The 12264-nt window shown below is 46.0% G+C and overlaps 1 protein-coding gene across 2 annotated transcripts in view; it reads left to right on the plus strand.

Moving 5' to 3' along the window:
- TNR (tenascin R) overlaps nucleotides 1-12264 on the plus strand; it is a 536279-nt gene that overhangs the window by 488439 nt on the left and 35576 nt on the right. The window lies entirely within an intron of this gene.

Consider the following 12264-nt stretch of genomic DNA (forward strand, 5'->3'; position numbering starts at 1 on the left):
AGATTCTCACCATCATAGATTAAAATGCCCTATATTCTTGGTCAGAGAGCCAGTGGAGTGGTTAGAGTGTAACTCTAGGACCAGGGGACCTAGGTTCAAATCCCAACTCAGCTATGATGTTTCCTATGTGACCTTGGGCCTTCCCTATGGTGTAAATGAGATGTTGCCTTCAGGAAGGCCAGTATCTTTTCAGTGTTATTTCTGGCCTCAGCCATCGGCCTGGAGGAACAGCTGTCTTACAGGCCCTACAGAACTTTTTAAGGTCCTGCAGGGCTCTAATCTCATTTGGCAGAGTATTCCACCAGGCCAGGACCCTGAGGCAGCTTCACTGAATTTTAAATCCGCTTTCAGATATTGGTGTTAACCTTCAAGGCTGTAAGCAATTAGGCCCCAGAGTTCCTGAGACTATGCCCCCCACCCCCCAAAGGACATTAATATTATCCATTTCAAACAAACTGGTGATCCCTGGCCCAAAAGAAGGGCCACGGCCTTTTCAGTGGAATTAGCTCCTGGAAGAACCAAGGGCCCCAATGGAACTGAGTCAGTTCCTCAGGGCCCATAAGACAGAGCTCTTCCTCCAGGCATTTGGTTGGGTTGGGGCAAATGAACAGCAAGAGGACTCCAATGAAACACCGTCTGGGCTCCCTACATGGATATCACCCCCGAAATCTGAGAATTGTATGTTCCTAAATGAACAAACAGCTGATATAACAATAAGATTGTATGGTTTGAAGTTTTTATATTGCATTTCAAATCACAGTGATTATGTATGTTTTATGAATTAATGCTGATGTTGCCCCGAGCCAGCGTGCTGGGAGGGGAGGGGCATAAATAGATAAATAAATAAATAAATCCATTCACAGAAATAGCTGGGTGTCACCAGGGTACCAGTAACAACCCAGCCTGATACCTCTCCCTTGTTTTTTTTTCATGCAATTAGAATAAGGTGTGGTGGTTATACTTCATAGCTTTGTATCGGGTTGACATCTACTGTACAAATTGCAGGTTGACTCTTAACATTATTATTTATTTATTTACATAATTTCAACTCAATAACCACCACTATATAATGAGCAGAACTCATCATTATCACTAAACATTATAAAGCTGAAGTTGCCTGCAGACAACTCACTCACTACCTGATTGGCCCTCCCTGGGGATGTGGCACCAATAGGGAGAGAGCAATCTACCAATGAGGGCCAATCAGTTCAAACTGCATGCAGAGAACTCACTCCCTACCTGATTGGCCTTCCCTGGCTGTGTGCTGCCAATAGGGAAAGAGCACTCTGCCAATTATGGCCAATCAGTTCAAATTGCATTCTACCAATGAGGCCAATCAGTTCAAATGGCATTCTACCAATGAGACCAATCAGTTCAAATGGCATTCTACCAATGAGACCAATCAGTTCAAATGGCATTCTACTAATGAGGCCAATCAGTTCAAATTGGCCCTTCCTGGAGGTGTGCGGCCAATAGAGAGAGGGCACTCTTCCAATGAGGGCCAAACATAGGGTTTATCTGTCCTCTTCTTCCTTTTCCTGCTTTTTGGTACGTAGAAGAGGTTCTGGCCTTTCTGAAAGGCCCTGCTGCTGGTAAGTTGCCCCATCAGCCTCTTCTCACATTCCATCTCCCCCATGCAAGTAAGGGAAACTTGCTGCTTCCTTTCCCTCCTGTGTTGGTCTCAGGTTTCAGCTCTCTGCTGGAAAAAAAACAAGAATCAGTATTTCAAAAAGAGAATTCCAAGGGACAGACAGAATATAATGAATGTCTTAACACAGTCCAGTGAATCAAGGGTTCATTCAGGCAGTCCAAGAGCATCAGCAGAAGGAGCAGGTCACAGGTTGTGTCCACAACCCAGGCCTCTCAGCCTCAGGTTAATATATGCTGTCAGCTGTCTCTCAGTCCTCACACTGTGATGACTCACAGTTTTCTGCTGTCAGCAGCTGTATTGCTAACATGGTGTGGTGCCTTTTAGATTGGAGCTCTCTTCCAGCACTTAGCTGGCATTGCTTGATTGGCCGAGCTAGTGGGGTGACAAGGCAGGGAACTGCAGCTGGAGGTTGGGCAGAGGAATGAGGAGCTCCTGCAACAACTTTGGAATCTAAGCCCTTGTTTGTCTGCAGCTCCATTCCCTCTTGCTGGTCAGAACTCTCTGCCTGTTGAGCATATGGCTAGGCTACGTTCTCATCCAGTTGAGGCTCAGGTGAAGCTGGGAGCTGCTGGCAAGGCTTTTCCTCCAAGGAGTCCTCCCTAACAGAACCTGGACTCACAACACATCTCCATGGCCCTGCAGCTGGCCACTGGAGCTCTCTTTGCTTTCCCCCAACCTCCTCAGAGGGGTTGAAACCTTCTCCACCCAGAAGCCTTCTCCACTCAGCCTGCCCTTGAGAGATGCGAGGTGATGGGAAGGAGGATGCAACCCCCCTCAGTCTTACCTGTCCTTTGGGAGATGTGGGGGTGGGGAGGTAGCAGCCCCTCCACAATCTTCCCTGGTTGGCCTGGCTTTTGGGAGATGGGGGGCAGGAAGGAGGCAGCCCACTCTCCTTGGCCTTTCCTACCTAGCCTGGCCTAGACTTTGCAAGACGTGGGGGGCAGGAAGGTGGCAGCCCCCCTGCAGCCTTCCTAGCCTGGCCTTTGGAAGATGTTGGATTTGATGGGATGGCAGGGACAATGGTGAGCTCTGTAGAAACTGGTACATGGGGGTTGGGGGTAGGACGGCCAGTGTCCCTCCAAAGCAGCTAGTTTCTCCAGGGGAACTGATGCGTTCCTTCCCTCCTCCCTCTTTCTTTCTCTTTTCTTTTTCTCTCTTTCATCTTCCTGAGGGTTCCAGACCCCCATGGAGGAGGAGTCAGGAATCAAACCCAGCTCTTGAGATTGGAGTTGGCTACTCTTTACCCACTGCATCACACTGGATCTCAAGATCAAGCAGGGAGCAGGGGGAGGGAGGAGGGACAGAATCCAGGAGGTTCCCAGTGCAGGTGTATGTGCTAGCCCCTGTTGTATTCCTGGGTGCATTAGGCTTTGCTTCTAGTTTGCATATTATATTACAGATTCTGCTGAAGAAGGCTATTGGCAAAATGCATAGGGAATTTTTACTTGACCTGCAGCATCACTCTTGGTTCTATTTTTCCTGTTTTAGTGACTGATGTAGCCCTTTGGTTCTTTTCTTGCTTCCGGTGGGAAAGAGTCTTCCGGGAGAGTGTGAGTGTGTGAGAGAAAGAGAGCTCAAGGAGAAGAACTTGGGTGTGAGAAGAAGAGTGTTGTTGGTGCCCCCAGATACAAGGGCATTAGATGAAGCCGATGGGCAGGATATTCTGGACAGACAGAAGGGAATACTACTTTAGACAGCAACACGGCTTTCACTGCCAGATGATGTAGTGGTGGCCACAGGCATAGATGGCTTTAAAGGTTGATTGGGTAGATTCATGGAGGACAATTCTATCAGGGCCTAGAAGAAGAAGAGTTGTTTTTCACACTCCACTTTTCACTGCCCGAAGGAGTCTCAAAGCAGCCTACGATTGCCTTCCCTTCCTCTCTCCACACCAGGCGACTTGTGAGGCGGGTGAGGCTGACAGAATTGCTCGGTGGTGATTGAGCACACATCAGTACAAGAAGAAAGGAAGAAAGAATTGTCCTTTTGATTTAATATTGAAATGTGGGAGGTAATATAATGAGCAGAAGTCTCAGTCCAGTTGACCTAGAGCAGATTGTCTACCATGAGAAAACTGCTGGCATGCCGCAGTAAATTAATTTGTCTTAATAATTAAAGTCTCCCGTGCGTCCAAGAGTCCCAATTACAAAGGAGGCAGCCTCTTACATCTATGCATGAGTCCCAATTCTGAGCTTGTCTCATTCCTGCCCCCCTTCTCTCCCTTGCTGCATTGGATACAATTGATTGCTTCCAATCAATCCCTGTGTGAATACATGTGTTTTGTATATGCCCTTCTCCAAGGATGGCTGTTTAAAATTCACCCTTATTGCTTGGGAAAGGCATTCTTCTACTTGAAAACACTGCAGTACCTTTTGAAGTACCTTTGTTTTCCATATGAGTGGAAAATCACTAATCAGGACATAGGAGGGGGCTGCTGGAATATATTAGGACATTCCTAATCTAACTATGCCAAATACACATCCCCTCTGCTGCCCCCTGTAGGATATACTTCATATGGTTTTGAATCATGCACACTACATATTTTGCATATTTTAATATTTCCATCACCAGTTGAGCACCACAAGGTGGTACCTATTTTAGCTCTTAGAACTAGAAATACAACTGCAGCCTTTCTTACAAAGCCATACTGTGCATGTGCAGATAGAAACTGTAGGGACCAATAGTCAAGAGCGAATTGGCCAATGTTCTTTGACTTGCCTGAATACCCAGAGGCCCTTTGGAGCTCTAGAGTTTCACTTTTGCTGGGAAGAATTACACTAAAGGGTGACTGGGATTAATGATAGAATCATAGGATAATAGATTCGGAAGGGACCTCCTGGGTCATCTAGTCCAGCCCCCTGCACTATGCAGGACACTCACAACCCTATAGCTCATCCACTGTAACCTGCCACCCCCTTAGGTCTTCACAGAATCTGAACACCATGATCTAATATTCTCAGGATATCAAAGATAACAGGCAGGTGGCTTGATTAAAACGATGGTTCAGGAAAAGGTGTTTCCATTCCTTAAAAAAAAAACTTTTCTTAGTTTTTTTAATTCACAAGATGAATTATGTAGCTTTGAAAAACTAAGAGGAAAATTTGAACTCTTCTCCCCCATGAATTACCAAGATCATTAAGACAGGCAGTAAGAAAGTTGTTTGGTTCAGGTGTGCTTATGATACATTAAATTACGTACATTAAATCTGCTTACCTTCCAAAATTAACTGAAGATTAATGTTAGGAGGAACCCCAGCTGTCTGGAAAATAAAGAACAGGCTTGAATCAGATGGGAACTGCCTGTAAAAATAGGTACTGAATAAACAAAAAGGTAATGGTAAAGACTTAATAAGGTGTGAAAGAGATGTATGAAGATATTTTCAGAGATCTGTGTGAAATGGGTTCATCTAATGCAGGGATAGTCAAACTGCGGCCCTCCAGATGTCCATGGACTACAATTCCCATGAGCCCCTGCCAGCTGATGCTGGCAGGGGCTCATGGGAATTGTAGTCCATGGACATCTGGAGGGCCCCAGTTTGACTACCCCTGATCTAATGGGTTGGCGAGCTGGCTCCCTGCCTCTTTCTTTCTTTCTTTCTTTCTTTCTTTCTTTCTTTCTTTCTTTCTTTCTTTCTTTCTTTCTTTCTTTCTTTCTTTCTTTCTTTCTTTCTTTCTTTCTTTCTTTCTTTCTTTCTTTCTTTCCTCCCTCTCTCTCTCTCTTTCTTTGTTTCCTCCCCCCCCCTCTCTGTCTCTGTCTCTCAGGGTTTCCTGCTTGTTTAACCATAACCTATCCTATGTTTGAAGGAATATACAACGTTTGAATGTGCAAAAGGCTGATACCAAAAATGTATTGTGTTTAATTGGGATGGACCTTTGAGGAAGATTTAGAACAGCTGGGACTACGCTGAAGGGGAGATTGGGGAATGAATTGGAGAATGGGAAGAATAACAATGAAGGAAGTTAGAATATAGGGCGGTTCAGAGCAGCCCCATCCCTCCAAAGCACAAGTATAATATATGCAGTCACATCCTCTGAACTCCAGTGGGATACTGAAGACTGGTTCCATAGAGAGAGGAATATCAAGGTCATGGGCAATTCTTACTGGCTTGAGGCCTAGAAGATCCACTGCTGGATTTAGAGATCTGAGCTGAAAAGGCTGGTTCCTGAACTACAGAGGATAGCGTTCAGCCAAGGGCAGTGTCCAAGGGGCTGATGCTTTAGATTTCTATGTGGTGTCTAAAGTTCCCATGAGCTCTTGGTATCTAAAAAGGCCCTGAGACATGGAGTACATGCAGACCACAGTGGTTTACCAGCCTACTTTTCAGCCACTGAGGTTCCTAGTTCAACCCCATCCCAGTTTCCAAGTCCCTTACAAGCAACAACTAATCCATTAGCCAGTATGGTCTAGTGGCTAAAGAGCAGCAGATTCTAATCTGGAGAACTGGGTGTTGTCCCCCACTCCTCCTCCACATGCAGCCAGGTGGGTGATCTTGGCCTCGTCACAGTTCTCTTGGAGCTCTCTCATCCCCACCTACCTCAGAGGGTGTCTGTTGTGTAGAGGGAAAAGGAAAGGTGTTTGTAAACCACTTTGGGACTCCTCCAGGCAGTGAAAAGCAGGGTATTAAAAAAAACAGCTCTTCTTCTTTGATTCTACTGGGCAATTTGACTCTTCTCCTTAACAAGGATGGTGAATTGAAGAAAGTTAAGTCAGAAGGTCTCAGCAGTGGCTCTTGACTGCCTAAAGCAGGGGTGGCCAAACTCTGGCTCTCCAGATATCCACACTGGCAGGGGCTCATGGGCATTGTAGTCCACGGACATCAGGAGAGCCATAGTTTGGCCACCCTTGGTCTACAATATCAATGGATGGAGTATTTAAGAGGTTTTCTTGTACTGGCTATCGAGCTCTGTCCGTTGTGCTTATGGAAGCTGTGGCCCAGCCTTGCCTCTGCCTTAGATGCATCTCTGGGTGCTTTTCGTAATCACTATCCCTTTGTGGCATCAAAATCAGCGCCTTAAATGAGGAATGAGATGTATAATCATGTTAACTGGTTTTCCAATTACTACGATAAGCGGAGCAAAGCCGTTCTAAGGCCGCAGCAGATACACACACACAATTATGTTCTTAAGGTCTTGTCATCAATAATGACAGCTACACAATTAGTTTTTTTCAAAACCAAAATTAGGTTCCAGGGAATGAGCAATCATTTCTTTAAAAAAAGTGTCACCTGGCAATAGTGCCATGGCTGTCCTTTTTTTAAAAAAAATAATTTTAATAAGGTTTTAATCGATAGTAAATCAAAGGGGCAAAACTGACATTTGTTTGCTTGAATTTAGCTGTTCAGAGGCCACCACCTTCTCTGCCATTATCCCATTACTGTCTTCTATAGCCTTTTTCTTAGCATTGTCCCCGCCTCCACCCCCGCCCCCGCCCCCAAAGAAACACAGTATTATGAGCATGCAGCTGCTGAGGAAAATGGCAGCCATGATGAGCTCCTTTCTCCCCCGCCCCTGCCCCCATATGTAGCATCTAGTTCAGCTTACCCTGTGTCCTGATGGGCATTTCCCCATCTTTGCAGCATTAGTTAATCACTGATGTGTGGCAGAAGAGAGGGACGACCAATGGAAAAGTATCTACCTACATTGTGAATTGTGCTCATATGTTAGAGGGGTGAAACCTGACACATCGCTGCCATTTTCAGCAGCAGTCCCGCAATCTTCCTGATATTTAGCTCCACCTTCTGTTACCTGAAGATTTGTTATTTATTTATTGTATGGCATTGTATGGGATGCCCCACAATCCCATTCGGGACCTGGCATTTTGCCCCATTTAAACCACAGGTCTGCTCAGCTGCCAAAGCCTGTTCATATTCTATTAGCCGTCCTCCATTCTTGAGGTGGCAAATTGTAGCTCACCTCCTCATGGTTGACCCTGGATAACCCTAAAGGGCTGAAAATTTTGGCTGCCAGTCAGTCATAGGATCTCCTAACTCTACTACACCCAAGGATACCTGGAAAAAAAATGATCTGTCTCTTGCTTCAGTCTGGGGGTTAGCAAACAAAAATTTTAGAGGAGTTGGAAATACTATTGAGGAGTTGGGGTTTTTATGGGGATTTTATTGTGTTTTGACTATTTATGTTGTAAACCGCCCTGAGACCTATTTGAGATATGATAAAATTAATGGATGCTGTGGCCCATGTAATGGTCCTTTCCTTGTCCCACGCTGAGCTCTGGCCTAACAGGTTGCTGCTTTATGAAGCATTGCAGAACCCTGTGAAATGTGTTTGATTGAAGATAGAGGGGGTGAGCATAGGCACCTCCTGCTCTCTAAAGAGGAATCTATCTACAGTTCCAGTCTTCAACCAACAACTCGGGTTGCCAGGTCCCCGGTGGCCACCAGTGAGGGATAGGGATATCAGCTTCAAGTTGGGGAAACTCCTGGAGAATCAAGGGTGGTGCTTGAAAGGACAAGGATCTCAGTGGGGTAGAATGCCATAAAGACCACTCTCCATTGTAGCCATTTTCTCATGGGGAACTGATTTCTATATTCTGAAGATGAGCTATAATTCTGGGGAATCCCCAAGTCCCACTGGCTGGCACCCCTATCAACAACTCTCTGCAAACTCCCGTAAAGCTGGTCCTTGTCTTGGCACCTGGCTGAGACATTTGTCTCCTACTGCCATGTTCATAGTCATGGAAACCACTGCTCCAATATCCTTCCAGATCCTGCGACATAAAACATGGCAATGGGGAACCATTCGTGTTTCCTTCATGCCTGAACGGGCATGTGGGAATCGTCACGAGTGAATGATCGTCCACACGAAAAATTAAAAAGTGTAAATGCAATAATTACTTAATAGATTATTTCCGGTGCGTTAGGGGGACTTGTTTGACATGCATTTCACCTTCGGCCTAGTGAGATACATGTCTCCAAACAGGAAGGGGTTATAAACTCAACGAGTAACCAGTGTGGTCTAGCAGACAGTGTGCTGGATTAGGGTCTGGGACAGGGGTAATCAAACTGAGGCCCTCTAGTTGGCTCATGGGAATTGTAGTCCATGGACATCTGGAGGGCCACAGTTTGACTCTCTGGGAGATCACAATGTCAGTGCCGACTGCCCAGAAGTTCACTGGTTGCTTTCGTTCACTCTCCTCACAGAGTTATTGCATGGATAAAACTAGGGAAGCTACTGAGCCAGCTTTGTGTAGTGGTTAAGAGGGGCGGCCTCTAATCTGGAGAACCGGGTCCAATTCCCCACTCCTCCACATGTAGCCAGCTGAGTGACCTTGAACCAGTTCCCCTCAGACCTCTCTCAACCTCACAGGGTGTCTGTTGTGGAGAGGAAAAGGGTAGCAATTGTAAGCTGCTTTGAGACTCCTACAGGTAGTAAAAAGCAAGGTACAAAAAAATAGCTCTCTATTTGGAGGATAAAAATGCACTGTGGTAGCTTTAAACAAGGGGCTTTGGCTAACACACACACGCCTCTGAAATTCTATTTGGAAAGGATATTAATACCAGAGAGCAGTTCTGAAGTGACCGTCTTATGCCTGCAGGGCATGTCTATATCTCAGACAGACTGATTTAACAACCTTTTCTCATTCCCCAGGGCAACTGTGGGTATGTGAGAGGAGGGCTGAAGAGAGCTCCAACAGAGGGTTCTTAGCACCTTCACTGTACAATCCCCAGGGTTCCTCTAAAGCGCTGGGAAACTAATACACATTTTAGACTGTATCTGTATGAATTGGGTAGCTTTTGTGCTTCAGGGTGTCTAGCTCACCTGATGCTCAGGTTGCCACCTCTAGGGGGGAAATACCTGGAGAATTTGGAGGGTAGAGCCAGGAGTGGGTGGGATTTGGGGCAGGGAGGGACCACAGTAGAGTATAATGCTATGGAGTTTGCCCTCCAAAACAACCACTTTCTCCAGGGGAACTAATCTCTTTAGTCTGGAGATGAGCTATAATTCCAGGAGATCTCTGGAACCCACCTGAGCAGTGGTCCCCAACACCTGGTCCAGGTACCGGTCCTGGTCCGTGGATCAGTCAGTACCGGGCCGCAGCTCCTCCCCGGCTGCTCCTCCCCAGCTGCCCTGTCACTCTGTCACCGGCTCACCTTTGGTGCTCTCCGGCAGCTGCCATGGCTGGGGCTCCCCCTCAGCGTGGCACTGTGCAGCTGCTGCTGGCAGCACCCCCCAGTAGGCAGCGGGAAGTCAGGGGTGCCAGCATGAAAGCAAGTGGATCAGGAGCTCAGGCAGTGGCAGCAACGTCCCTCAGCAAAAGACTACCCCCCCCCCGGGCCTCAGTAAAATTGTCAAGCGTTGACCGGTCCCCGGTGATAAAAAGGTTGGGGACCACTACACCTGAGGACTGGCATCCCTATGTATATGTTCCAGTGGCTCCTATTTAGCATGGGGTTTAAGACATGACTCTACCTATCTTGTAATTTGTCTTTTATTGTGACTTGGCGGGTGCAGGGGCTTTTAAGATCATGCTTCTGAGTGTGAGATAGGGGAGGTGAGGAATGTTAGGGCGTCTGGTGTACTCTGAGAACTACAAGGGAATTTGTCCTTGGGTATCAGCTTAGGCTGAGGCATGGCAGACTACTAATTCATAGCAGCAATACATGCCACTGGGTTCACATACACAGTGAAGCAGGGTCTGCAACCTATGGCTGTGCAGCGAAACATGGCTCAGTAGACACCTAAATATGGTTCTTTTTAAAAAAAGAAATCTTAAAATGACGGTACATTGGAGGGGCAGGTAGGATGCTAGAATACCCCGTGTGTAAATGGAATCCCGCCCTGACCTGCATGGCCCAGGCTACACCAGTGTCATCAGATCTCAGAAGCTAAACATGGCTGGTCCTGGTTGCTACCTGGCTGGAGTCACCAACACAGTCCAGGCTTGCTACTGCGGCAAACAACCTCTGTTAGGCTCTTGCCTTGAAAACTCTACAGCAGCCTTTCTCAACCTTTTCACCATTGAGAAATCCCTGGACCATTTTTCAGGCCTCGAGAAACCCCAGAGGTGGTGCAATCTTATAGAATATGGCTGGGAAGCCTCCCAGTGTACACGCCCACCCCCCCTCCAGGCCTGTCATTGGCCATCTTGGGAGGTGGAGGTGGGTGTCAACATGACCGTATATGATCATATCATCCAATAAATGTTTAGCAAACTTTAAAAATATATTTAAAAATTAACTCCCACCCATTCGGGAAGCCCTTCCAGGGCTGTCAAGAAACCTCTATAGAGAAAGGCTGTTCTTAGAGGGTCACTAAATAAATAGTAGGGTCTGAGCCATGGATCACTGGCTTTGACAGTTTTATTTCTAATATGTCCTTGTGAACTACAAATGGGTTCGAGGGGTTTGATTGGCTGGTTTAGCAGAGAGTTCTCATGTGGCTGTGTGTGGATGCTGTGACACAGTTTACTAATGTAACAAGATTAACTTTTGCTTCTATATTCCTACTATTATGATGGTCAGTTCATAGTCTGAGGAAGAGTGCTTGCACTCAAAAGCTCACGCCTTGAATAAATCTTTGTTGGTCTTAAAGGTGCCTCTGGACTCTGATTTTATTCTGCTAGAGGGTCACTGTGAGTTGGCTACCGTTTGACAGTACTTTCTTCCACAAAAGGCAAGGCAGGAAAAAGTTTTTTATGACACCAAAGGGCCTCTTAGCGATGCTTTGAAGAAAGGGAGCTAATGAGAGGTGAACACTTCCCAGTAATTCAAGCGCAAAGTATGCACAGATTTATGCGAGGGCAATCAAACAATCCCTGAATAGATTTATTTCTTATTGTGAGGTCTCTTAATAAAGGATTTACAGCAACCCATGTTTGGATTGTCAACCCTTTATGGATTATTGATCAACATGTTGGTTATTAGGAACACTAAGTTGTATATTTACACTTGCATTAATGGGATTTCTCATACTGGCTCCTTGTGGACCCTTCTAAGACCAGTGATTTCATGTACTAAGAAGGGTATAGATTGCATTGTAAATTTTGTATTGGATATTCTTTTTTTTTCCTGAAAGGGAACTTATTACAACCATTATATTAACCAGCCCTTTCCCAGAAACCAGTGTAGGACAAGCTATTGTGGGATAAACAGATCTAAGCATCATGGGCCAAAAGGCCTTCAGCAGTATGTAATAGTGAAGGAAGGTGGGTCACAGGTCCCTTAATCCGTGGAAAGTTGTAGACACAAGTTAAACAGAGGTGGGAAAACTGTAATGTGGTGATTCTTAATGCAGCACCAATGAGTACTATGGTGCCCACTGATTCATTTTTGACTTACTTCTTCCCCAAAGCAAAGAGCCAATCATAGCATTCACTGGAATAGAAAGTGTTTTAGAAGACATCAGGGTCTCTGGGGAAGCACCCATTTGGAAATAATTTCCTCCATTTGGAACCACCTAGTATTTTGTAATTGCACTAACATGGCAGCCATTTTGTGATTGGTCTCACTTCCCACAGCAGCCATTTTGTGGTGGTACCCTGCACCCTTACTTACAATTCTAAAGCTTTCCACAGGCCCACCAAGGCTGAAGATTCCTGCAGTAATGTCAAGCAAAGTGCCACAGTTGCCCTCATGGCCTTGAGCGATCTACTGAAGC

The sequence above is a fragment of the Paroedura picta genome, chromosome 4 (assembly GCF_049243985.1).
Source record: "Paroedura picta isolate Pp20150507F chromosome 4, Ppicta_v3.0, whole genome shotgun sequence".
NCBI lineage: Eukaryota > Metazoa > Chordata > Lepidosauria > Squamata > Gekkonidae > Paroedura > Paroedura picta.